The sequence below is a fragment of the Culex quinquefasciatus genome, chromosome 2, assembly GCF_015732765.1.
Source record: "Culex quinquefasciatus strain JHB chromosome 2, VPISU_Cqui_1.0_pri_paternal, whole genome shotgun sequence".
NCBI classification, from domain to species: Eukaryota; Metazoa; Arthropoda; class Insecta; order Diptera; family Culicidae; genus Culex; species Culex quinquefasciatus.
The window spans coordinates 77327416-77338485 of NC_051862.1; the positions used below are offsets into that span (position 1 = coordinate 77327416).

At 38.0% G+C, this 11070-nt stretch overlaps 1 non-coding gene and 1 pseudogene across 1 annotated transcript; one reads left to right on the forward strand and one right to left on the reverse strand.

The window, feature by feature from the left end:
• Positions 1-396: 396 nt before the first annotated feature.
• Positions 397-2174, forward strand: LOC119766066 (annotated as a pseudogene).
• Positions 2175-10380: 8206 nt separating this feature from the next.
• LOC119768181 lies at positions 10381-10546 on the reverse strand. The gene has a single exon (XR_005277993.1). It is a non-coding gene; the product is annotated as a U1 spliceosomal RNA (small nuclear RNA).
• Positions 10547-11070: the final 524 nt, after the last annotated feature.

Genomic DNA, 11070 nt, shown 5'->3' on the forward strand with positions numbered 1-11070 from the left:
TTTAGGTTTTCAAACATTATTTTTACTTCGAACATACCATCACTTAGGTTGCTGATGTAATTTTTAAGAAAATCATTTATGTCAATACTTAGTTAAATATGTTTATAAGCTTTTTAATATAAATATATAAATTTTGGGTAAAATTGTTGCAGGCCAAGTGCGAATGATGCTGATGATCGAGGGGAATGTCACTCCGCGATAACACACTAAAACGCACAAAAACTGGCTCGAAAAGCATCAACGCTACTCATCGTGCCGAGTTTTCACATAACGCCACCTTAAAGCAAGTTATCGCAAGTTAACGCGCGTTAAAGCGAGTTAAAGCGACCAGTTTCTGCTCGACTTTTGAACCAGGGAAATTTATCTTGCAACCTTGCCGTCGAGCAGGTTTTGGTCATGTTTGGCAACTCGGTATTTGTTTTTGTTTTTTCAAGCAGCTTTGACAGATATAAACATTCAAAGCAAAACTTTGCTTTTTTTTGTCAACGGCCAGAAAAATTGCTCCGCAGGAGAAAAGTTTCCGGTAATTTTGTTGTTTAGCAGTGATTTTAATTGTGATTTTTATTGTTGTTTGTGATTGTGATCTTTCCCCAGCGAATCACCGAAACGTTTGCCGAGGAGGAGAAGGGAAATAGCCCGGCTATTCTCGTTTGCGGGGCAATCGCGATCGGCGACCTGGTCAAAAGCACACTCGGCCCGAAGGAATGGACATTATTCTGTTGGCGCACGGCCGCAGCGCCGGATAGGTTGAGGTCACCATCGACGGGGCGACGATTCTGAAGACGGTCGGCGTAAAAATCCGGCGACGAAGATCCTCGAGGACATGAGTCGCTTCTTTGACAACGAGGTTGGTGATAGAACGACTTCCGCGACGGTGCTGGCGTCGGGTTGCTGCGCGAGCCGGAAAGGCTGAACGAGCAAATGTTGCACCCGCAGACGATTATTACCGGGTGGAGAGCGTCCACGCAGGCGGCACTTTCGGTGCTGATTGCCGTAGCTCAGGACAATTCGAAGGATGCGGAAAAGTTCATGGAAGAATTTGATGAACATTGCCTGGAAGACGCTCAGCTCGTAGATTCGGTCCCAGCAAAAGTAGTACTTGGCCAAGCTGGTCGACGATGCCGTGATGCGGTTGAATTGATTCGGGGAATTGACCGCGATTCAGCGCATAAAAAAGACCGGTGGTTGCTTTGAGAAGTCGTTTCTGAACGAGGGTTTCCTGTTGGACAAGCGCGGTGTGCAGTGCACCAGTCGAAACGCATCGAGAACGCAAAGATCTTGATCGCCAACACGCCAATGGACACGGTCAAGTTCAAGGTTATTGCATAGAGCATCAAGATGGTTTCGATAGCTAAGATTGCCGAGCTGGAGGTCACCAAGTAGGACAAAATTAAGGACAAGGTGACAACCCGGACCAACCCGGTTTGTCTCGGTCGTTGCAATCAGATCTGGCAGGTCATGATCGGCGAGGACACGCTGCTGCGCTTCGAGAGTTCCCTTAGGAGGATCTGTACCGTCGTAATCCGTGCGACAACCCAGCAGATCACCGACGAAGCGGATCGTTCGCTGCACGACGCCCTTTGAATGCTGGCCGCTACCGTCAAAGAGGTCCGTATCGTGTACGGCGGAGGTTGCCCCAAAACGCTGATGGCCTGTGCCGTGTTCAAACTGGCCGCGGAAACGACTGGTAAGAAATCGATGGCCATTGGAAGCGTTCGGTAGCGCTCTGCTCCAGCTGCGGATGACAATCGCCGACAACGAAGGGTATGAATCCGTTTGTAACGCTTAGCTAAACGAAGAGTACCTGATGCGGCTAACGATCAGCGACGACGATGAGCGCAGCATAATTGGAGGACGCAGACGGACCCCGAAAGCATTGAAACACTGGATGAGGAAGAAGTGAACGTGGATTTGGAATGCCTTCCGGAAGACGATCGGCACAAGCTGGAGGCGCAATACATTTATTTTTATTTAATACATAACTTTCATCGCCAAATAAATATATGAAAATATATAGAATATATTTAAAAATTCAAATATGATTAAATGATTTCACAATTTTCTCTCCTCGCACATTCCATCAGGAAGCTGCTAACTCGCTGAAGCCGGATCAGCAAGTGTTCAGCCAGGTTTGAGATGGCGTTAGATGCTGTTGTTTTGAAAGGGTATCGTTCAACCTTGTAGGAGGGTTTAATGTGTTTTGCAGGATCGTCCTGCTCCACTTTTCGCTTCTTGAACTTGTTGACAGGTGCCTATCGATGAATGCATCCGCGTATGGTCCATCATCACGTTGTACGTGGAACACATCAAATCCTCGCTGTCCGGATCAAAGTGAAGCGTCCCTTCTGGATGTTGCCTGATCCGCGTTTCACACGACACGTACGACGAAACCTTCCTCAGTGTGCTCTCCACCTTCTTCACGCTCCGCCACGAACGAAACTTTCTGTTTGACCTTCCCTGACGCCTTCGCTTCTACCTTCCTCCATAAACTCTTCAAGTGCTCCTGCGCCTTCCACTGGAATGGAATGATGGAACCTTTCCGGGTGTGGTCCATCACGACGTTGCACCGGGTGCAAACCAACTTCCCCGAAACCGTATCCAGGTGGTTGCGTGTCTCCTTCGGCTATTGGCGCTCTAGGTCCTTGCAGGTCGTATTAACGGCGGCTTTGGCGAATTTGTTCAGGTACTTAACCTTTAGATGGAAGGTGGAAGATGATAAAAAAAGAAGGTTCTACCTTATTTTCGTGGTCGTCGCAGTTCTCCGGTGACGGGAACCGGTCTAAAATTCCGATGGCAGACGATCGGTTCCAGCAAAACAAACTGCTCGATTGATTTGACAACGAGAACTGTCATATGCGTATGACAGTTCTCGCTGTCAAAAAAATCGAGTAGTCTGATGCGTGAAAGCAACAAAAGGTAAGCAAAAAAGCAAGTTATCGCGGTTAACGCGAGTTAAAGCAACATAAAGCGGAAAAGCAAAAGATAGTGCTGCGAAGGTTAGAGAAGGGAGCTTTAACGCTCGGTGAACGCAGGAGTGACGTCCCCCTCGCTGATGATACCTCTTCAGTTGACGCTCAGGCGAGGAACATCCTGGAAGGAGCGTCACTGACTACGTCCGTAGTCCTGTTAGATCATACTTGATCAAGACAGTATAGCTCTGGTTCCTTGCAAGTGTCCTATTTTCTTACCTCCACGTTGGCTTGGTTTTCATGATGACCTAGCTGGTGGCCTGTGGAAACGGATCGTAAACCTTTGACCACCGTGGGTCAAAGTCGAGACGGCTAAAAGAAAGGGGCGCGACAATGTGGGAAAGGGAAGTAATTTGTGATTGTAGACGGTATTGTTTTGATTCGCAGTATGTTGAGTCAACTGCTGTGGATGTACCTGAAACATCGCACAACGGGGTTTCTCTTCTTTCCATTTCATCTACCACCTATCTTCTGCTTATTTTGTTTCACTGATTTTCTAACGCGGCTCTGTTTACTAACCTCCATTTCGATTTTACTCATTTGATTCTCTTATTTCTCAACGCTTTTTCACTCTATTTTACCAATTGATGCTGCTGTAACATACTTTCTGCTTTCCCTGCTTTCCCCCTTCCAACCAATCAATCAATCAATCAATCCTTAATTTGGCAGTAAATTTTGTTTATCATGTGCTTTTTCTTTATTTGTCTATTTGAATAATTCAATATTCATTTTGGGCCAATATTCAAATTTGGGCCTATAAATTGCCCTCAATACAATCTAAGCTTGTTTTTTTACCTCTATTTATTAATTATTGTTAATTTCTTTATCTACTTTATAAATTACTATCTTTCTTTTACTATTAATTCTTCAAATAGTATATTTCTTTCACTGTCCATTGTTTTCAATCTTTACCCTTTTTTCAAACAAATGAGGTTTGAGCCCTTACTCAATTTATGGAATGGTTAAAGGATTAACACAAATATTACTACTGTATTTTTGGTAAACTTTTATAACATGCTTAGGACCAAAAATTGTAACAAAACACCGCGACAAAAGAAATAGCAACATATAAACACGACTCAACACTAGGAATGATTTCAGGAGAAAACAATACACAGTAAAATAACAACTAGTTTTTGAATTCAAACTAAATATAAAACAGTGCTTGCTTTAATGAAAGTTGATAGGCACACTTTAAATGGTTAGGCGCTTATACTTACATCAAACCCTACGTAATGTACCACCCCGGCCGAGTTAAAATGCGTAACCGGAAAGAAGGTGTGCATGCCTGGCACGAACACTCAAAGCGTGTTCTAGCGTGCTGCTCGTACTGACTCAGAGCAAGGGTGAGATGTAGGTGTAAGGGCAGTGCGTGTTCGTTGGGAACCTAGTGCATAAGATCGGTCAAGGCCCGTTCTTACACTGAAAATTGCGAATTGCGAATAAATTTTGGGTAAAATTGTTAAAAAATCAGAACTTTGCCTGAAATTCGTTGAAACTAGTTTTGTTTATTAAATTATGGATTTATATTACATGTATAACTGAATTTAAAGAATGAATCAAAAGTTTTCACATTTTATGTGAAATTTGTTTGACTGGAAATGCCTTTAAATTAAAATTTGCACATTTTTTAATCAACTTTTTTTCACTAAAACTCAATTTCCCAAAATACGTATTTTTTGATTTTCGAGATTTTTTGATATGTTTTAGGGGACAAAAATCCACAACTTTTGAGCTATAGAGAAACATGGTAAAAAATCTGCCGCCGAGTTATGAATCTTTGAAAAAACAGTGATTTTTGGAAAAAATCGAAGTTTCATGCAAAAACAAGTTTGATATTATTTTTTAACGCAAATTGAATTTGCAATGAAAAGTACTTTACAATTTTTTTGATAAAGGGCTCCGTTTTCAAGATAAAGCCACCGAAAGTTTTATTATAGCGAATTTTTTGCAGTTTTTCAATTTTTAAAAATAGTGACCATGAGTGACCATTTCTAAAAATATTTTTTTAGAAAAGTTCAGAAAATTTTCTATAAAATTGTCTAAGAGGCATTGAAGATTGGACCTCGGGTTGCTGAGATAGAGCCGCTTTAAGAAAAAGAAACACAACAAATTGAAGTTTTCTAAGTCTCACCAAAACAACCCACCAATTTCTAATGACGATTTCTCAGCAACTAATGGTCCGATTTTCAATGTTAATACATGAAACATTCGTGAAATTTTCCAATCTTTTTGAAATTTTTTAAATCAAGACTAGCATTTTAAATGGGCGTAATATTCAATGTTTGGCCCTACTAAAATGTTAGTCTTGATTTTAAAATTTTCAATTTTTTTTTTCGAAAAGTTTCAATTTCACGAATGTTTCATGTATTAACATTGAAAATCGAACCATTGCTTGCTGAGATATCGTCATTAGAAATTGGTGGGTTTTTTTTTTCTTAAAGCGGCTCTATCTCAGCAGCCCGAGGTCCAATCTTCAATGTCTCTTAGACAATTTTATAGCAAATTTTCTGAACTTTCCTAAAAAAATATGTTTAGAAATGGTCATTCATGGTCACTATTTTTAAAAATTGAAAAACTGCAAATATTTCGCTAAAATCAAACTATCAAACTAAGATATAGCCACCAAATATCTTGAAAACGGAGCCCTTTATCAAAAAATCTGTAAAGTTCTTTTCGATTGCAAATTCAATTTTGCATGAAACTTCGATTTTTTTTCCAAAAATCACTATTTTAAAAAAAAAATTCATAACTCGGCGGCAGATTTTTTGACCATGTTTCTCTATTGCTCAAAAGTTGCGGATTTTTGTCCCCTAAAACATATCAAAAAATCTCGAAAATCAAAAAAATACGTATTTTGGGAAATTGAGTTTCACTGAAAAAAAAGTTGATTAAAAAATCTGCAAAAAAAAATCCGTGCACCTATTTTTTTCTCAAAAGTCCTCAACAATACCTACAACTTTGCCGCAGACACCAAATTGATCAAAAAATTCACTCAAAAGTTACAGCTGTTTGAATATTTACATACCATTTTTGTATGGATAGCAGCCAAAATTGTATGGAGGCTTGTATGGGTGAACCAATGGCGCAAAATAGCTTATTTGGTCATAGGGAAGGCCCCCACAAAGTTTGAGCCAAATCAAAAAATACAAAAAATAAAAATGGTCGAAATCGGCCAGTTTGCAATACGTCTTAAAAGTCATCACGATCTCCAACACATATTTGATTTTTTTCTGAACCAAACCAAATTTTGTTTGTTTTCCACTAAAGAGCATTTAAAAGACGTGCAGATGATAATTCAAAGCATTTTTTATTTATAATTCGTAAATTGATCGAGAACTAATCGAAAAATTGATTTGTTTACAACTACGCTTAGGATCTTTTTAAAACTAACTCAAGTTTTTTTTAAATTTAATTCATACGACTTTTTCAAAAACCACTCGTAAGCGATGTTGACAGCTCCTGTCACGGTGACAGCTGACGATTTAATGAACTAGACCCTTTAGATTTTTCAATCGTTTTCCCTTCAATTACAACAGGGTAGCCAGTTTGCATTTTTTTAAGCAAAAATTAAAAATATATTCGGCTAAATTGGTGATAATGATGTTGAGACAAAAATAAATCAACATCAGTTTAAATTTTGGGATACTTTGCAATCTGTCCTAACAATCATCTAAATCTCTAGCATCAATTTGCATTTTTATCGTTTAAAAAACATATTTTCATTGTTTCTGTTAATCATTTGCTTTTTAAAGCTTAGATATCATTCAAATAATTACATTAAAGAAATTCAATTCAAAATATTAAATTACAAATTATCAATTAATTTCAATGAAATATCGAAATAAATTGATAAACTTAACTGGCAACACCTTGTAAATACATGTGTTGGTGATAGCCTTGAACCGACGGCAAAGTAGGTCCAAAAACTGATCCAACGCGGCTGATTTGAAAAAATATTTTGAAATGAGTTTTTTTCGATAATAGAATAGTTATTTCAATGGTTTAGTGACGGAAAACCAGAAAGAATTAAATAAACAACAGTTACATTGCTCGGAAAACGGACGAAATTGCTAAGTGTCAGTGCAAAACAGAAAAAAATATCAAGGTGTCGCGAGCCAAATCTGATAAGCAACGAGGCCGGAATTTTTGGACCTAATCGATGTGCTAGGAAAATGAAAGGAAGTTCGAATGGCGTTGGAAAAAGTGGCTGAAAAAGCGGAAATAATCAAAAATGTTAACATTTTTGGAAGAGGTAAGATACAAAACGATCCTGCCTACACTTTCTGTTGGTTGGATTCAGTGAATTCGTACTTTAAAAGCCTGAACTACCTCGATTAATAAAAATAGGTCCAAAATAGGTACTAGGTCCAAAATAGGGTCATATACCCTATTCTATTAACTAATGGGGAAAAAGCTCAAAAACTTGCTCAGCAGTTTGAGAGTGCTCATAATTTCAACTTGAATGTTTTGAGTCCTATTGAAAATCAAATTTCAATAGAATTTCAGAATATTGTTGAACAAGAATTTTCATCAGATGAAGTTTTTAATACGGATCTGAATGAAATAAAATCTATTATCAAAAATTTAAAAATATGAAAGCCCCTGGTGAGGATGGCATTTTTACATTTTAATTAAAAATTACCAGAAGCAACTTTAAGTTGCTTGGTCAAAATTTTCAACAAATGTTTTGATTTGGCATATTTTCCCAGTAGTTGGAAAAATGCCAAAGTAATTCCGATTTTGAAACCGGATAAAAATCCTGCTGAAGCCTCAAGCTATCGGCCCATTAGTTTGCTTTCATCTATTAGTAAATTATTCGAAAGAATAATTCTTAATAGAATGATGACGCACATTAATGAAAATTCAATTTTCGCTGATGAGCAGTTTGGATTTCGCCTTGGGCATTCAACTACTCATCAGTTGTTGAGAGTTTCAAATTTAATTCGAAGCAACAAATCTGAGGGCTATTCTACTGGCGCTGCTCTTCTAGACATAGAAAAAGCATTTGACAGTGTTTGGCATAAAGGTTTGATTGCGAAATTGAAAAGGTTTAATTTTCCGATTTATATCGTGAAAATTATTCAAAATTATTTGACGGATCGTACTCTGCAGGTATGTTATCAGAATAGCAAATCTGATCAACTACCTGTACGTGCTGGCGTCCCTCAAGGAAGCATTTTGGGTCCAATTTTATACAATATTTTTACTTCTGACTTGCCTGATTTGCCCCAGGATGTCAGAAATCACTTTTGCTGATGACACAAGCATCTCCGCCAAAGGCAGAAGCCTTCGTGTCATCACAAGAAGATTACAAAAGCTTGGATATTTTCAATTCTTATTTGAAAGAATGGAAAATTACTCCAAATGCTGCAAAACTCAACTTATTATTTTCCCTCACAAACCAAGGGCTGATTTTCTTAAACCAAAAAGTCATCACATTATAAAGATGAATGAGGTAAATTTAAAGTGGGAGGATCAAGTGAAATATCTTGGACTTGCTTTTGACAAAAACCTTACAAGGATCACATTGAAAGTATCCAAGTTAAATGTAACAAATATATTAAATGTTTGTATCCACTTATAAACAGGAATTCTAGACTTTGTCTCAAGAATAAACTGTTAATTTATAAACAAATTTTCAGACCTGCCATGCTTTATGCTGTGCCGATCTGGGCAAGCTGTTGCTTAACCAGGAAGAAAAAACTTCAGAGGATTCAGAACAAAATTCTGAAAATGATTCTGAAACTTCCTCCCTGGTTCAGCACCAGTGAACTTTATCAATTAGCCGAAGTTGACACTTTGGATGTTATGTCCAATAAGATAATTGATGCATTTCGACAAAAATCATTGCAGTCTTCAGCTGCATTGATCCGCTCTTTATATAGTTTATAAGTTAGTTTTAAGGTATCCCTTTTCCCTTTTGTACATGTAGGACCTCCTACATTTGAAATCACTGAATAGCGAAAGCTACAATATTTCATGAATAAATGAAAGTTGCTAGTATTTAAAATTGAGGTGAAAAGTCATCGTTTGTGATTGGACACTCAATAATATTTTAACTGAATGAATGTACATGGAAAAGAAATTTGAATAAATATAAATTAAAAAAAAAAAAAAGCTATGCTAATGCTACATCGCAGGTGACGTCACAAAAACAGATGTTTGCATCAATGTTTCTTCCGATGACGATACAGTTAGAAGATCGGAAAAAGAAACACCTTTCATGACTAGGCACATTGTAATTCTCATCAGGGAATTACAACGAAACAACAGCAATTCAACTATAGGAAGAAAAAAAAAGGTAGAACAACACAATCGAATTGCAAATGCTGCGTAGGTACAGGTATGGCTGAGTAGTGAGCATGTTCCAAAAAGTTGTTAAAAAAAGTTATGTTTTATACGAGGCCCAACCGGGTACAATTGTGTGTCAGCGCTCGAGTTGAGCTAGCAAGAAGCATCATTCATTGGATTTCATGGTCAAAGTTCAAGCCATTTTGCTTGTCGAAATGACTGATGCTGTCGACAGCAACCATAGCTTAGTTTTGATTTGAAATTTAGCTGAAGGTTTATCTTTTGTGCTAAAACTTAATTTTTCCAATTCCGTTATGAAACTACTTACTTTTCCTGTCATTCTCGAGCAACGAAACGACCTGGTTTTCTCTACCAAAAACAACATAATAAAAAAATAATATCTTTTAAAATCAGTGGTAAAAAGTACACTAGTATCAAAAGTAAAAAAAAAACAATATTTTTTTTTGTTTTAAACTGTAAATTTACTTAGCACTCGGTACAAAACTTGAACTTGAAAAAATCTTCCTTTTGCAACTTGTTGCATAAACTACTTATTTTTGACGGAGTCGATAAGTCCTGAAGAGCCGGAGTCGGCTTAATTTCATCAACTTTTGACGAGTAGGTATTGTTGATTGGGTCAGAGTAAGAATCGGAGGAGATGTGTCTTATCGGAGTGCAAGGGTGCAAGCGTCTGAGTCTGTTCTGGTATAATTTCTTTTTGCAATTCCGTTGTGAAATTACTTACTTTCCCTGGCATTCTCGAGCGACAAAACGGCCTGCTTTTCTCTACTAAAAATAACAGTATGGAAAATTAATACCTTTCAATACCAGTGCTGAAAGTTCAGCTTTTCGGCACTTTATTGTAATATTTCAGCACTTGTTTCGTAAAGTAATACTTTCATTTTTTTTTCTGAAGGGTGAATTTACATGGATGATTGACATAAAACTCAATTGAAAAGCGTTTTTCAGAAGTTCAAATAATTTATGTAAGCAACCAGTTGCATAACTTGATTTTTTCAGCACTCGTCGTGTCCTCGTTGAATAATGAACTACTCTTGCTGAAAACTCTTCTTTTAGAAACATGTGGCATGATAAATTGTTTCAGGGTTTTTGACGGCCGGGGTCTGCGCGCACGCTGACCCCGGGCTACCAAAAATGGTACACACGAGTTATCCACATGAGGGACAATCGCAAGGGTCAGCCCACTTCGGAGTGCAATGAAGGGGCCTCGCCCTGGGGGAACCGCCTTTATGATCACGGTAACCCCTGTGCCAGGTAAGTATGATTGTTGGATGTTAAAGTCAACCACTACGCCTTCGGCAGTCCAGTAACTCTATCGATGACCAATCGAGGTGGAATGTAAGTGAAGCAGGCCGTGTAATTTAATTTGGCAGTCTTGTCTCCAAAATGAACAGACCGCATGCTCTGATTGAATTCTGCACCCTAGCATGAACTGTGGTATGAAATTTACCTCGAGCTTTCAAGCGTTTGCTAGAAGCTTACCGCGTGAAAGCTTGCGATGCAGCGTGGTTACATATATTCAGGCGTTTAGGAATCGAACGCTTACAACGAGTGAATTCACATCTCATGATGCTCTCGCGAAGAACAATGCAGGGGTGCTTTTTGCTATGTGGGAGACATTGGTTGTAAAGTTTTTGAAAAATCATCCAAACTTATTTTTTTGTGTCTTGGAATTGGGATGATGTTAGCTATCTATTGAAATAAAAATTAAATGAAAATTTGCATAATTTTTTTTCTTTTTTGTTGTGTATTAAAAATGGAATGTTTCTCGAAAAAATACTGAAAA